The 17,462-nt window shown below is 35.4% G+C and overlaps 1 long non-coding RNA gene across 1 annotated transcript in view; it reads right to left on the bottom strand.

Moving 5' to 3' along the window:
• Nucleotides 1-1,728: 1,728 nt before the first annotated feature.
• Nucleotides 1,729-17,462, bottom strand: part of LOC126961675 (uncharacterized) — a 77,750-nt gene continuing 62,016 nt past the window's right edge. The window contains exons 2-3 of the long non-coding RNA XR_007728386.1: nucleotides 8,025-8,070; nucleotides 1,729-1,841 (exon numbers count right to left, since the gene is read on the bottom strand). This is a non-coding gene — a long non-coding RNA (uncharacterized LOC126961675). The remainder of the gene's footprint in view (nucleotides 1,842-8,024; nucleotides 8,071-17,462) is intronic.

Genomic DNA, 17,462 nt, shown 5'->3' with positions numbered 1-17,462 from the left:
AAATAAGGTTCGTGAGACACGGAAGAGTAAAAGCAGGGAGTTATGACCAGGGGTGATAATAGAAAATGTACTATACTACTATTCAAGTAAGGGAGAGAAAGACCTGGTTAAGAAGACTTGTTAAAAAATGATGTTGTTTAGTAGTGTGACTTCAGCTTATCCTTGGTAATTGACCATTGGGTAGTCTAACCTGGTCTTAAGAAAGTGGGATATTCTACTTTCTCTGGAGTAGTTCTTTGGCCTCCTTGGTCCAGATTTCTCTCAAATCTCTGAGAATACAGAATTGCTTTCAAACAGTTAATAAACTTTTGACAGGATGAAGTAAAAGCAAAAATCTACTGACATGATAGGTACAATCTCTCCCATGAAGTCCCTGTTGAGGTTCCTATATGGGGTGTGTATCCAGGGCCATAAATAAAAACAACCTGAGCAAAAGGCAGAAGGAAAACTTCCAACAAGCTCAGGAAACAGCATGTGGTTCTGTGTGTCTGAGGATAGAGTAATGCAGGTTGAAGTCTAACTAGAGAAGAATTTTAATATAAGACAAAATTTTCAAATTTGATTTGGTGGATTTGGTGGTAACAATTAGAGTTCGCTTTTTTTAAGTTTGTTTTGCTTTGGTAAATGAGTGGTATTATCAGCACTGTTCATTTTCAAGAACTGAACTATTCACCCAAGAAACTATAAATAATCTTAAAAAGATAATATTATTAGGTAAATAAATATTTATAGAGGAATCCATAATAATCATAATTAAGATTTTTAAGATAGTCACAATAATAATAAACACTTTTGAGTGCTTACTATAAGCCAAGGGCTTTATTATGGCCTTCTTATTTATTATCTCAATCAATATTTACAAGGAGTATGTGAGTAGGTGTTGTTAACCCCATTTTCTTTGTTGGAAAAATGAAACTCACAGGTCAAATAGTTTATTCCAAATCAGACAGACACAGGAAGTGGAACTCGATGGGCCATCAATAGCCTTCAACTTATTAAAATTTGTGAATTATAACCAAGGAATAGACACTTTACCCTTAGGACGTTTTCATATTTCTGCATGACCAGTCCTCAGAAAAACTGTATAATTCCCCAACCTTAAAGGTTTCTTTTAGAGTTGATAAATTATTTCTTTGTTAAGTTTGGTATAGTTTGTAAGTTATTTATTGTCTAATAATCATAGAATAAATGAATGACCTTGTGAGTTTAAAGTTCTCAAGGATGGTATTCAAAGTCAATGGCTGAACAATAGCATATGTAAGATTCAAAGGATTGTTTTCCTCATAAAAATAGAGATCAAGATCAAGTAAACATATATATTCTACATTGTATATATGTATATGTACACAAGTCATGAGTTATTTCAGGTTAATCTAAAATTGTCAAAGAAGTACCTTTTTGGTTACCTTTGTTTTAAGAAAGTGACTAGTTAAAAAGAGAAGAGCCTGAGGTAGGGGCTTTAGATCACTATTGAGATCCAATTTCCCTTACTTACTATCTGTGTAACATTGAACTATTCATTTAACCTCTCTGAGTCTTCAACTTCTTCACCTTAAAATGGTATTAGTAGCCAGGCACAGGCTCATGCCTGTAATCCCAGCACCTTGGGAGGCCAAGGCAGGCGGATCACCTGAAGTTAAGAGTTTGAGACCAGCCTGACCAACATGGAGAAACCCCATCTCTACTAAAAATACAAAATTAGCCAAGCGTGGTGGTGCATACCTGTAACCCCAGCTACTCAGAAAGCTGAGGCAGGAGAATTTCTTGAACCCAGGAGGCAGAGGTTGCGGTGAGCCAAGATTGTGCCACTGGACTCCAGCCTGGGCAACAAGAACGAAACTCTGTCAAAAAAAAAAAAAAAAAGAATAAAATGATATTAGTGATACCTAAAGTATAGGAATATTGTTAGGATTAAAAGAAATAATGTTTGAAAAGTGGCTGTCATACAATAAATGATCCCTATTTATATGTATGTTAAACACACTCTGAGACTGAAAATTCCAGTTCTATTCACTAAGAAGTATACCCAAAGTGCTGGACACAGAATAATTCAACAAGTTGTGAGCAGTACAAAGAAGAGACGTCCAGTTGCAAACAGCCAAATATAAATTAGTTGTAACTAACAATCTTCAAACTATCATTTCTATTCTAAATAATTTTTCTATCTTAAAAAATTAAAAATAACCAAAACCAGAAAAAGAAGCAAAAAAGAAAAGAAAAGAAAAGAAAAGAAATCTATAGACCAGTATTCTTGATGAACATAGATGCAAAAATCCTCAAGAAAATACTAGCAAACCAAATCCAACAGCACATAAGAAAAAAAAAAAAAAATCCCAGGATGATCAAGTGGGTTTTACATTGGGGATTCAAGGATGGTTCTGCATATGCAAATCAATAAATCTAATATGTCATATAAACAGAATTAAGGACAAAACCCATATGATAATCCCAAAAGATGCCAAAAAACCATTTGATAAAACTTAGCATCTCTTCATATAAAAATCCTCAACCAACTAAGCATAGAAGGAACATATCTCAAAATAAAGGCCATATATGACAAACACACAGCCAATATCATACTAAATGGGGAAAAGTTGAAAGCATTCCCTCTAACAACTAGAACAAGACTAGGATGCCCACTTTAATCACTCCCATTCAATATAGTATTATTGAAAGTCTTATACAGCCAATCAGGCAAAAGAAAGAAATAAAATGTACCCAAACTGGAAAAGAGGAAGTCAAAATATTCCTTTTCACTGGTTATATGCTCCTATTTCTTGAGAAATCTAAGGACTCCCAACAAAAACTCTTAGATTTAATAAATAAATTCAGTAAAGTTTCAGGTTAAAAATTACCACTATATACCAATAATGATGAAGCTGAGAAACAAATAGAGATGATAATCCCATTTACAATAGCTACAAAATAAAAAATAAAAACCTAGGAATTTATTTAAACAAAGAGGTAAAAGATCTCTACAAGGAAAACTATAAAACATTCATGAAAGACATTGTACATAATACAAACAAATGGAAAAATATCCATGCTCATGGAGTGAAATAATTCATATCTTGAAAATGACCATAATGCCCAAAGCAATCTACAGATTCAATGCAATCCCTATTAAAACACCAACATCATTCTTCACAGAATTAGTAAAACAATCTTAAAATCTGTATGGAACCTAAAAAGAGCCTGAATAGCAAAAGCAAAGCAGAGCAAACAGAACAAAGCAGGGGGCATCATATTACCTGATTTCAAATTATACAGCAAGGCTACAGTAATCAAAACACCACAGTACTAGTATAAAAATAGGCACATAGATCAATGGAGCAGAAAAGAGAATGCAAAAATAAAGCCACATATTTACAGCCAACTGATTCTTGAAAAAACTGACAAGAACATATACTGGAGAAAGAATACCCTTTTCAATAAATAGTGCTTGGAAAATTGGATTACCATGTGCAGAGGAATGAAACTAGACCCCTATCTCTTACCATATACAAAAATCAACTCAAAACAGATCAAAGACTTAAATGTAAGATGTGAAACTATAAAAACACTAGGAAAAGGCCTTTGACAAAATTCAATAGCGCTTCATGCTAAAAACTCTCAATAGACTAGGTATTGATGGAACATATCTCAAAATGATAAGAACTATTTTTGACAAACCCACAGTAAATATCATAGTGAACGGGCAAAAACTGGAAGCATTCCCTTTGAAAACTGGCACAAAAAAGGGATTCCCTCTCTCACCACTCCTACTTAGCATAGTGTTGGAAATTCTGTCCAGAGCAATCAGGCAAGAGAAATAAATAAAGGGTATTCAATTAGGAAAAGAGGAAGTCAAATTGTCCCTGTTTGCAGATGACATGATTGTATATTTAGAAAACCCCATTGTCTCAGCCCATAATTTCCTTAAGTGATAAGCAACTTCAGCAAAGTCTCAGGATACAAAATCAATATGCAAAAATCACAAGCATTCCTATATACCAGTAACAGACAAACAGAGAGCCAAATCATGAGTGAACTCCCATTCACAATTGCTACAAAGAGAATAAAATACCTAGGAATCCAACTTACAAGGGATGTGAAGGACCTCTTCAAGGAGAGCTACAAACCACTGCTTAACAAAATAAAAGAGCACACAAACAAATGGAAGCATATTCCATGCTCATGGATAGGAAGAATCAATATCATGAAAATGGCCATACTGCCCAAGGTAATTAATAGATTCAATGCCACCCCCATCAAGTTACCAATGACTTTCTTCACAGAATTGGAAAAAACTACTTTAAAGGTCATATGGAATCAAAAAAGAGCCCGCATTGCAAAGATAATCCTAAGCAAAAAGAACAAAGCTGGAGGCATCACGCTACCTGACTTCACACTATACAACAAGGCTACAGTAACCAAAACAGCATGATACTGGTACCAAAACAGATATATAGACCAATGGAACAGAACAGAGGCCTCAGAAATAACACCAAACATCTACAACCACCTGATCTTTGACAAACCTGACAAAAACAAGAAATGGGGAAAGGATTCCCTATTTAATAAATGGTGCTGGGAAAACTAGCTAGCCACATGTAGAAAGCTGAAACTGGATCCCTTCCTTACACCTTATACAAAAATTAATTCAAGATGGATTAAAGACTTAAATGTTAGGCCTAAAACTCTAAAAGAAAATCTAGGCAATACCATTCAGGACAGAGGCATGGGCAAGAACTTCAAGACTAAAACACCAAAAATGGCAACAAAAGCCGAAGTAGACAAACGGGATCTAATTAAACTAAAGAGCTTCTGCACAGAAAAAGAAACTACTATCAGAGTGAACAGGTAACCCACAGAATGGGAGAAAATTTTTGCAATCTACCCATCTGACAAAAGGCCAAAATCAAGAATCTACAAAGAACTTAAACAAATTTACAAGAAAAAAACAAACAACCCCATCAAAAAGTGGGCAAAGGATATGAACAGACACTTCTCAAAAGAAGACATTTATGCAGCCAAGAGACACATGAAAAAAATGCTCATCATCACTGGTCATCAGAGAAATGCAAATCAAAACCACTGAGATACAATTTCACACCAGTAATGATGGCGATCATTAAAAAGTCAGGAAACAACAGATGCTGGAGAGGATGTGGAGAAATAGAAATGCTTTTACACCGTTGGTGGGAGTGTAAACCAGTTCAACCATTGTGGAAGACAGTGTGGTGAATCCTTAGGGATCTAAAACTAGAAATACCATTTGACTCAGCCATCTCATTACTGAGTTTATACCCAAAGGATTACAAATCATGCTGCTATGAAGACACATGCACACGTATGTTTACTGCATCACTATTCACAATAGCAAAGACTTGGAACCAACCCAAATGTCCATCAATGATAGACTGGATTGAGAAAATGTGCCATATATACACCATGAAATACTACACAGCCATAAAAAAAAAGGATGAGTTCATGTCCTTTGCAGGGACATGGATGAAGCTGGAAACCATCATTCTCAGCAAACTGTCACAAGGACAGAAAACCAAACACCACATGTTCTCACTCATATGTGGGAATTGAACAATGAGAACACTTGGATGCGGGGTGGGGAACATCACACCCCGGGGCCTGTTGTGGGGTGGGAGTTAGGGGGAGGGATAGCATTAGGAGAAATACCTAATGTAAATGATGAGTTAATAGGTACAGCAAACCAACATGGCACATGTATACCTATGTAACAAACCTGCACGTTGTGCACATGTACTCTAGAACTTAAAGTATTAAAAAAAAAATAGGAAAAACCTAGGGAAACTCTCTGAGTATTTGTCTAGGCAAATAATTCATGACTAAGATCTCAAAAGCACAGGCGACAGAAACAAAAATAGACAAATGGGACTTAATTAAACAAAAGAAGTGATCAACAGAGTGAACAAACAACCAGCAGAATGGTGGAAAATATTTGCAAATTATTCATTTGACAGGGAGCTAATATCCAATATAAACAAGAAACTCAAACAACACAACCACAAAAACAACAATTAATTCCACTAAAAAGTGTGCAAAGGACACGAATAGACATTTTTCCAAAGATCACATACAAATGGTCAAAAAGTATATGAAAAGATGCTCAACATTACTAATCACCAGGAAAGTACAAGTCAAAACCACAATGAGGTATCATTTTACACCAGTCAGAATGGCTATTAATTATTTTATTTTATTTATTTATTTTTATTTTTTACTTTATTTATTTATTTACAGACAGAGTATCACTTTGTCGCCCAGGTTGGAGTGCAGTGGCACGATCTCAGCTGCAAACTCCTCTTCCTGGGTTCACGCCATTCTCCTGCCTCAGCCTCCCGAGTAGCTGGGACTACAGGCATGCACCACCATGCCCAGCTAATTTTTGTATTTTTAGTAGAGATGGGATTTCACCATGTTGGCCAGGATGGTCTCAATCTCTTGACCTCATAATCCACCCGCCTTGGCCTCCCAAAGTGCTGGAATTACAGGCGTGAGCCATCGCGCCCGACCAGAAGGCATTATCTTAAGTGAAACAACTCAGGCACAGATAAACAAATATTACATGTTCTTACTTATAAGTGGAAGCTAAACAATGTGTACACATGGACATAGAGTGTGGAATGATAGACAATTGATACTTGGAAGGGTGGGAAGATGGAAAGAGAGTGGATTTTGAGAAATTACTTAGTGTGTGCAATGTGCATTATTTGAGCAATGGATATCTGAAAAGCTCTGATTTCACCACTGGCCAAGATATCCATATAACAAAATTACTCATAGACCCCATAAAAAAGTATATAAAATAACTAATTTAAAAACTTGAAATTAAAACTAAACCTTGAATCTGATTTTCTTGTGCTATTAGAGACTATATCATGAGTTTCTTCATGATATTCTGGAAATGAAACACAGTTGTAAAAGTCACACTTATTTAGTCTTTCTATGGCCCTTCCACACCACCCCCTGCCCTCTACTGCCATGTCTGAGTGTGAAGCAATAGCTAGCTCTTTTCTCAGGGACTACTGTTTCCAACCAATTACCCACACTGACTCTACTAGTTTCCTATTGGTACTCGTGAAAAATTATCACAAACTTTTCAGTGGCTTAAAACGTCAAATTTATGATCTTACTGTTTTGAAGGTCAGAAGTCCTAAATGGGTTTCATCAAGCCAAAATCAAGGTGTCAGCAGGGCTGCATTAATTCTGCAGGCTCTAGGGTAAAGCTTGTTCTCTCGTCTTTCTCAGCTTCTAGAGGCCATCTGTGTTCTTTGGCTCATGGCTCTTTCCTTCGTCTTCAAAACCAGTATCCTCAAAGAAGCAAGCATCTTCAAATCTCCCTCTGATTCTGCTTCCATCATTACCTTTCCTTTTTTGATTTTTTTTAAGAACCCTGTGATTACATTGGGTCTACTCAGATAATCCAGGACAATTTCCCCATGTCAAGAACCTTTGTATTAATTGTTTCATTTTTATATCATGATGTTACAATGTCAACCAAAAAAGTGACTAAATGCCTAACAGAATAAACCGTATACATTTTACTGCACATGTACATTTAAAAAGTTCTATGGGTGTGGGTGTGTGTGTGTTTATGTGTGTACTCAGTCTATGCACCCACCAGCAATCTGCAATTGATATATAAATATAACTAAAGTGTAGTTCTGTGAAACATAAAAGGAAATGACAAAGATGTGTTTCTGTGTTGTTTCTGGTCCGAGTCTTCATTTCTTTTTGTCACCTCAGTTCTCTATCTCTGACTTCTTCGGGTGCCTCTGGTCAATGTCATTTCTGAACTAGCAGCTTCTTTGTATCAGTGCTTAAATACCAATTGCAAGATCTCCCCATATGCTTATAATAGCTTAAATTTTAATTCCTGGGTGTTATCAATTGTATTTCACTACCTACGTTCACTTCTTAAAGAGGCACTATAGATTGAAAATTAAGAACACAGGTTTTGGAGCCATGGTCTCTGAGCTTGAATCCAGGCACTGGATACTCACTTGTGTCTTTAGGCAAATTAATCTAGGTCTGCCATAGTTTCATAATCTGTAAAATAAAATAATTACAGTAGTAACCTTAGAGGTTGTTGTGAAGATTAAATAAAATAACTACTTGTCTTTAGCAAATAGCACCCATTATTTGTTAGCTAATATTTATTTTCCTAGACACTACCACCCAAATTTATAGAAGTGTGAATACTGGGTTAAGTGCCACAAATATACAATACATATTTATACATATACATTTTAAAGTTCAGGAAAACGGTCAGAGACTTTAAAGACTAAAAGATGAAAGTCATATATTTCTTATGAAGTGTGATTTTCAGATTATAGTTTATATCTGAAAACAGGAATTTGGAATTTTCAGCTTTGACATTCCCTTTTTACAATTTAATAAGATTCATTTAAGCCAAAAACATTGTAATCAGGCAGGCAAACGTAATAACTTGAGCTACTCCACCTCCTAATCCCAAAATGGAGTTTAAAAGATAGTCTGCACCTCCAACTATCAATATACCTTCTAAGTGGACATTTGGAAACATGCCATTGGTTTCAAATATTTGGGGATTTTCTAGGTATGTTTATATTACTGATTTAAAATTAAAATTCTAGTATGATCAGATACATACTTTGAATGATTTGACTCTTTTAATCGAATATACATATTCTTTATGTCACAGAACATGAAATATATGGGTAATGCTCTGTGTTTACTTGGAAAGAATATATATTCTGTTGTCGGGTGGAGTGTAGGTTTTCATTTTTGATGAAAGGTGTAGAATAACCACAATGAAGTATCTCCCAATACAAACAAATCCATAACATTAGCAAATAATCAAAAACTGGCCCTCAAGTATCACTGCACAATGCAGTTTCCTTCCTACATAAGGAAAACTAAGCCTTCCTTAGTCCTAATCATCATCAAACCATGTTGTATGTGTATGTTTTGAGTGCAGATTCTGAGGAAGCCAGTCCCAGGAGGGGAAAAAAAAAAGAAAAAACTGTCAGTTTATTTTTAAAAATAGGTATGCTTTGGCTGGGCACGGTGGTTCACTCCTGTAATCCCAGCACTTTGGGAGGATGAGGCGGGTGGATCACAACGTCAGGAGATCGAGACCATCCTGGCTAACACGGGAAACCCATCTCTATTGAAAATACAAAACATTAGCCGGGTGTGGTGGCGGGCGCCTGTAGTCCCAGCTACTCGGGAGGCTGAGGCAGGAGAATGGCATGAACCCGGGAAGCGGAGCTTGCAGTGAGCGGAGATCATGCTACTGCACTCCAGCCTGGGTGACAGAGAGAGACTCCATCTAAAAATAATAATAATAATAAATTTTAAAAAGGTATGCTTTAAAAATTGTGTTATGCCCACTTTTTATGAAAATGGTGAACGAAGGCAAATGAGGAATAAGAAACTGTTCATATTTGCTAAGGAGGTGGAAAAAAATCCCAGATGGAATCCCTCTTCTCCTTAATTCTCCCCCCAAAAGACATTAATTAGAAACAAAAATAAAGAGAATTTGCATTTGTTTTACTTCACTGAAATTGAGGCTTCTTCTAGTCATTTTATAATGAATCTCGACAGTAATGTGAACATGGATCAAACTCAGAGGTAACCCCTACACTGAAGAAAATGCAAAGTCAAATCCCTTCAATTATAAGCACATGATGCATGTGAATAAAAGGTACTGCGTATGAGACTACACCGAGTGTTGGAGGCAGTGGTAAGCTGGAGAACGCATGCTCCGTCTAACGGAGGCAACCACCGCTTGGCTCCAAGTCTTTGAGCTTTGCAGTCATTTAAGAGAATCTCCAGATATTCAAAATGACTTAAGAGAAGATGGAAATCTAGACTCTCATTTACATCCAACATTTACATCGTTTTAGAACATCACAGGAATCAAGATATTGGGGACCAAGTAAAACATGCCTGCACACCAAATGGGCCCACAAGTCTTCAGTTAACAAGCTCTGCTGCATATATGCTATATAGCCTCAAAGTTAGCTCACATTTACGTATAAAAAGTCGGTTATAAAAGACTACTTCCTTTTCTTCCTTACAAATGTAACACAGAAAACCTCTGGATATGTTTAAATAACTTTTACTAATAAACTGTAGTGTGCTCCTACCCCTCAATTATGAGTGAGGGAAGGGAATGTTAGAAGGCTATTTAAATAAATAAGTAGATTTTCTTGCCAAATAAGGAATTTTCAAAACTTTCAGACATTTCTTCAAGTCACCATGCACAGCATTGCTTTTAGTTGCAAATAAAAATAACAACTAAACAACCAAAACTGGTTTATATGAGAATTTAGACTTCTGGCCAAGATGGAGTAACAGGAAGAGAATTTTCTGTCTTGCCCAAGAAAAAAAGGAAAACCAACACTCCACCCGACAACAGAATATATATTCTTTCCAAGTAAACACAGAGAATTACCCATATATTTCATGTTCTGTGACATAAAGAATATGTATATTCAATTAAAAGAGTCAAATCATTCAAAGTATGTATCTGATCACACTAGAATTTTAATTTTAAATCAGTAATATAAACATACCTAGAAAATCCCCGCATGTTTGAAACCAAATGGCATATTTCCAAATGTCCACTTAGAAGGTATATTGAGCTAAATAAAAACAAAAACACAGCATATCAAAATTTGAGGGGTACAGCTAAAGCATCAATGAAAAGCAAATAGAATTAAAATACCTATATTAGAAAAGAATGATCTCAAATCACTTATTTTAGCTTTCATCATAAGAAACTAGAAAAAGAAGGACAAATGAAAACCAAAGTAAGTAGAAGAAAGGAAATCATAAAAACCATAGCAGAAATCAAGAAAATAGAAAACACAAAAGCAATAAATTATTTCCTTCCAGAAGGCTGAAGAGGAGGGAACACCCACCAACCAAGTCAACCTACAATGCCAGACTTAATTTTGTAACAAAACCAGATAAAGACTTTGCAAGAAAACAAAACTAGACCAATATTTCTCAGATATATAGGTGGAAATTCCTTAATAAAATTTTCTCAAAATGAGTCCAACATTATATTTAAAAAGTCACCATGACCAAGTTAGATTTACTCCAGGTATGCAAAGTTTAATGTTCAGATATCAATTAATGTAATATCCTCTACTAACAGATTAAAAAAGAAAAAATCACATGACCATCTAAATAGATGTGGAAAAACATCTGATGAAATCCAACATCAATCCCTGAAACAAACTCTCAGCAACTAATAACAGAACTTTCTCAATCAGATAAAAGTACCTACAAAAATCCTGTAGCTCACATCATATTTACTGGTAAAAGATTGAATGCAAAGATGAGGAAAAAGGTGAAGATGTCAGCTCTCACCACGTTTGTTCAACAGTGTACTAGATATTGTAGTCAGTGTGATAAAGCAACATAAATAAAATGTTTTAATAACTGCACTAAAACTGTCTTGAGACACATAGATAAGAAAATGTCAGGAGGTTATAAAACATTCATTATATTAATGGTGGTGATTTCATAGATATGTACACATGTCAAAGCTTATCTGCATATACACCTTTAATAAGAACAGTTTATTGTATGTCAAGTATACCTCAGTGAATATGTTTTAAAGCTTTCATATGCAAGGTAAATATATTGCCTTGCACAACAAGTCACAAAGTAGAACATCAGTTATATCAGCACTTTAATGTTAAGATCACTCTGCCTTGACAATTGTAGATTTCTCCTCTCATTTTCTTAGGATGACTACAATATATCCAGCCTTTGTGATCCTACATAACAAAATCCAAGTGCAAAACAATAATAACACCAAAAACAACAAAATATCTATTTAAAAGTGAAGATAAATTACTTTCTAGAGAACTACCCCTCACCTGCAATTGGTCGGAATTTCATGACTTGCTCAATCAAGCAAGAATAATGAAAATGTATATTGGTTTCAAGTATTTGTTCCACTCTCTAAAATACATGAACAAAATATCTGAACAAAATCAGAATTCTAATAACAAGGTAGCCAAGTGTAAATGCCTTTTGGGAAAGCCGTACTGTCAGTGACTGACAGTCATTATGTGGGTATCCAGTTAGGATTATTGAATCAATTACTTGGTGAGGCTAAAAGAATTCTTCATTACTTCAACATTACAACTGTTGAAGAAAAGATTGGGGTAGAACAGCTTTTGAAAATTCTTAACGTACTCAAAATTATTTTAGTGGGTTATAATGAATTTTAAGTTGCATTTTTATACTCTAAACATGAATCAGTGTTGATACTTTTTGTATACCCATTCCATTAATTACAATTATGTGATATTTTTAAATATAAGCATGCATTAACCTGAGGTAAGAGGCACTGGAACTATTGAAAATTCATTTTTGGAATATTTTTGTGCACAGAGCATATCTATCAGACGGAAGTCACAGTCAGGACAAACATGAAGTGGGAATCTTCATGTTTGGGACTCAGATTGTAAGAGAATCTGATGAGCATATTTTGAAGGGGATATATAAAACTACAAAAATTTCCTACTGAGAAAACTCGAAGACAAGGAGATTTGTTAGATGGATTTTTAGAAAACAAGTAAGTTCCAAAAGTGGAAATTCTGAGAATTGCTAACAATAATGATGAATGTACTGACAAATCTGAAACTGTTCCCAGATTTTAGTAGAAATCCTGATTAAAAACTGGCAAATCTGTAATATGGCTCCCATCTCCGGTGTCACAAGGGCAGAAGAATAAAGTTACAAAGTCTCCATAGGCAGAGCCAGGTGTTAGTATCTCACCAACTTCTGGAAACAAGGTTCAAGCTCAGGACCTCTCTTTTATTTCCTGTGTGAGACACAACGAGCTCTGAAAGTCCAACAACCATCCAGTGACTAGGGAGGGTCCATAAAGACAAATGTCACCAGCTCTTCCCGCATTAACAGGCGCGAAAGTTAAACAGGTCCTCTCGGGCTCCTTTTCCATAAAGTAATGAACTGAGGCATGCAGGTGGAAAACAGGAGTGCACACCACGTGTCTTGTGTTGGCTGCTATAGCCCAAGCAGCGGATCTCTTGTCTTTTGTACTTTTTACTTCTGAAAATATAAACTGCTCTTTTAATTCCAAAAATGATGCTGTTGATTTGGATTGCTATGTCTGGCTAACTGCTCTGCTTCTGTATTTCTCTTCATACAGCATTCTGCCCGCTATTTGACTGAGTGCCTAAATTTGTAGAGCACTATAACTGGCACAGCAGATCAGGCAGCAGGTGGAGGTGGGTGGATACAGTGTATCCCTCCAGGTAGCTTTAAATAATAAAAAACAATGCTTTAAGTTTCTGCTAACAGAAAGCATTCCACTGAGGACACTGCTTGAATGTCACCAGTTTAGCTTCAGATGGGCCTTGAATGTGAATATGATGAGATGTCTCATGGCTTCCTCTGTCCAAACAAACATATGTTACTCCTGTGTTTGGTATGATAAGAGATTCCCTTTACAGATTGACTGAGACTTTATACCTTTCTCTTGAAAAGGAGCTTAAAAGAACCATATTTCCAAATTTTAATATGTTTACATCCAGATCCATTGAATTAATATGTCCCTCAAAGGAAAGAGTGTTTAAACATTTCACTCTGCTTTATAATCACACAGCACTCTGAAGTCATCATGAGGACAGGAGTCAGCAGCTCTTAGCTGATTGACACTTGAAACCATCTGCCTCCCCAGCTTCCCCATGTTGCTATCCTCAAGACACTTTCTAGTTTCCTGGTCAGAGGGGACAAATTCTTCTTTATATTCCAATATTCCTCCTGCACAGTCCACATGTTTTCCAAATGCCTTCTGTTAAGTGCAGACATTACTGAAGTGCCTAACCCAACAGGGTGGGAAAAGGGAGCGTGCATCCTAACTCTCATGCCTGGGTTATGGGAGTGGACACATCCCTTCCACCCACTGCCTTAATAATAGGCTTTGTGAAGCCCCTCCCCTCAGGCCTTACTCCCACTCTTTCCATCTTGAGTTCACTGCTTCAAAAGAGAAATATATTTGTACTTCACTCATTCTTCCTTCCTCCTCTTCAAACATCTTCCCTCCTTCAAATATATCTGTTTGTGATAATGTCCTCAAATCATTCTTTTATTCCCATTTATTTTTTAAGGAAGTGCTATATTGTATAACACATGAGTATTTATTACAAAAGAATAAACACTTAAAGAATTCTAAGTACTATTCAAAAAGAAACGTAACTGTGTGTGATAAAAATTTAACTTATAACTTATTTGGGAATTCAGTGTTTAATTGGCAGGGACTAGCATTTATTCTCCAGATGTCCCCATCTTCTATGGTCACAGCTTATATTATAAGTGACCATCAGCAGAACTTTCAGAGGAATAATCATTGAGCTAGCCCTACTCCTGTTATTGAAAAAGTAAACAAATAAACAAATGGAAATAATTATCTGTCTCCTAGGAAATTAAACAATGAAATGTTTCAGTTCCACACATCTTCAGCATTAAATTCATCCTAAAGTAGTGTAATACTATATGTATATAAATATATTGTGGTAATAAAGTTCTGACTACTCATAGAAATTACAATATTATAATTTTTTACAGTTATCCTAACAGGAGAGCAAGAGTAGGTAAGAACCCACCATTCATTTGTTCATTTGACAATTTCTGTAAAGTCACAGATGATGCTTTTAGTTATTGTTTTTATGAAAACATAGGAAAATTTAAAAAGAAGAACCTACTCCTGAAGACGACATACATTTGAAGGACTATCATGCATCATAAACAATGTTTTACATATATTACATATGCATATATGTTATAAGTGATATAGAAAACATATGCTATGTACATATTCCATACATTTTACTTACGTTAACCTTATTTAATAAGAAACGTGAAAGGTATATGATTCACATTTACAGATAGGACACTGAACTCAGTAAGCTTTGGCATCCTACTAAGGGTCACACAACCAGGAGTGGCTGAACTACGCTCTCTGACCCTGCTATATCTGTTCTGTAGGCCTCATGCTCTTCACTATATTGTGAAAAAGGTTATGGTTTCCTGGGAAATGTATCTACAGGAGCTCAGTGAAACATATGTTCTGCCAAAGTCATTTCATTAGAATGTTGGCCAAACCCTGAAGTGACTCAGACTCTGTGGATGTTGAACAGATTTTAGGACTCTGCCAAATGTAGCTGAGTTAGAAACAAACAAAATAACCATAATAAAGGAGGAAAAACATTCACATGTTTTTAGGGAGTGAAGTACCTTCTAATAGCTCTAAAAATGCATTCACATGACTAAACATCAGGCTTTTGTAATTATACAAAATATTTACAAAAGAAGTAGCCTCAATTCCAAGCAAAGGGAGGAATATTGCCATTGCTAGATGCACTTAAATATATTCCAAGATTGTGTTATTCCTTGTAAAAGAGAAGCTTAGCAGCCTGTGCAGTATCCTGGGCGTTTACCCACAGTATGTTGGGAAAGGGGTGACTTTAACTACATGTGAATATCTATAAACCATCTTCCCTCAAATAATAAGCAGGAAGACTGATTCACTATTTTTCTGACAAATTAGAATGACCATCAATAACAAAATGTCAAGTATTACAGAAAAACTCCAAAAGAAAAATATTATACAACATACTCACTGCTGAACCCATAAAGAGGACAACCACAATCAATGCAAAGAGATAATTAAGCATTCTTTTGAATCATCATTAATGACAGAAAACACATCCTAGCTTCATTAGTGAACCTCAAGGTGCAGTGCAACTAATGGAACCCACTGGCAGCCTCGATAATATTCCATTTCTGAGAGCTTTTGTGGCAAAGGGGGCTCCAGGGGAGAGGAAGGGGGAGAAATGCTTAATCAATTTCCTTTAAAGTTTCTTGCTGCTTATAGAATAATAAATCAATCTTTCATGTGTTGCTTAAGAGTCTAAGACAATGGAAGCAAGGGAAAAAAATATTTTTTCAAAGATGGAATTGTATTGTCGACTTAAAACAGCAGATTAGTAAAGCAAACTAAACCATTGCACTTTTTTACCCAAATGCATAAAAACATTAGAGCTAGTCAAGTGCCGTACTGTCAAGCTCAATCATATACAATCCTTTCCTTACTACATAAGCTATTTTCTTCCTTTCCTCTTATTTCAAACACTTACTTTGAAGTCAAAAAATGGATAAAATCATTTTGAAGGCTGCTGAATGTCTGGGCCTTTTCACAGAAGGACATTTGTAAAAGGAGAAAAAGGCATGTGGCTCAATGAAGGTGAAATAACTGACTCACAATCTCTTGCCGAGACAGCAGTAAAATAAAGCAAAAGTGGTGCCCATCCAACATGTCATTCCCATTAGATAACACGCCATTACCTTGCTAGTCCCAAACCTGGACTTACTCCCACATACGTTAGAAAAATAAAACTTTTAAATTAAAGTCACAGTAAACTTAGTTTAGATTAGAAGAGCTTCTATTACATCTCTGGTACATTTCCCTTCTGAATCATCCAAAAAGATGTAAACCTAGTACAAATTCATCTTACATTATGGTCTTCTTCTGGAAATGACTTTATATAAAATAAAACCTGGCATTTAGATTGAAAAATATGACAATCTCAGTATCTCATGAAATATAAATAAGCCCTAACAACAGGCAGCATATGACAAAACAAAAAGCTTCAGACATAAAGTCAACAGAAGGGTAGGAATTCATCATGGTCATACATTAATTAGTTTTACTAATTTAAATGCTTCTTTGAAAATATCTATAATCTAGGTCAAAATAGATCTATCCTATTCACCCATCAAAAAGAGATGTACATCTTCTTGTTATTTACTCTTCCATGGTTGCAGATTTATACATATTTTATGAATAAAAGGCATTGCAAAAGGACTTTATCTAATATACAAAATGTTCTGAAATACTCAGTATCTAGCAAGGCTACATAGCTCAGAAATATGATCTGATATTTAGCAAACATGAAACATATTGTCTATGAAATTTCTTCCATAAATTTGGAACAAAAGCTTTTAAAGAAAAATAGCTTTAATAAACTCTCTAAAGTCACTTTTTATGTGATTCAGAAAATTGTGAAAAATGACCCTAATGCAGCTGACTTCATTTGGTTTCAGAATTAATTTTAAATTAAAGTGTTTGATCAGTTATGGAATAGGCTCTTATTCAACTTCTCAGTCTCAATTAAAGTTACTTGAATCCAAAGATATGAAGCAAAGAATTTACCTTTGGTTTCAAATTGTAGTTGAATACCATTAGATTTAAAACTCATAGTAAAACTTGCATAATTGTGTATTAGTTTTCCATTGCTATATTACAAATTCCCACAAATTTAGTAGATTTTAGCAATATTCACTTCTTATCTCACAGTTTCAGATGACTGGAGCAGTCATGATAGGGTTCTTTACTTGGGGTCATAAGG

This window comes from Macaca thibetana, chromosome 8 (assembly GCF_024542745.1).
Source record: "Macaca thibetana thibetana isolate TM-01 chromosome 8, ASM2454274v1, whole genome shotgun sequence".
NCBI lineage: Eukaryota > Metazoa > Chordata > Mammalia > Primates > Cercopithecidae > Macaca > Macaca thibetana.
The sequence above is the reverse complement of the archived record's forward strand: the minus strand, read 5'-3'. Positions and strand labels throughout refer to the sequence as shown.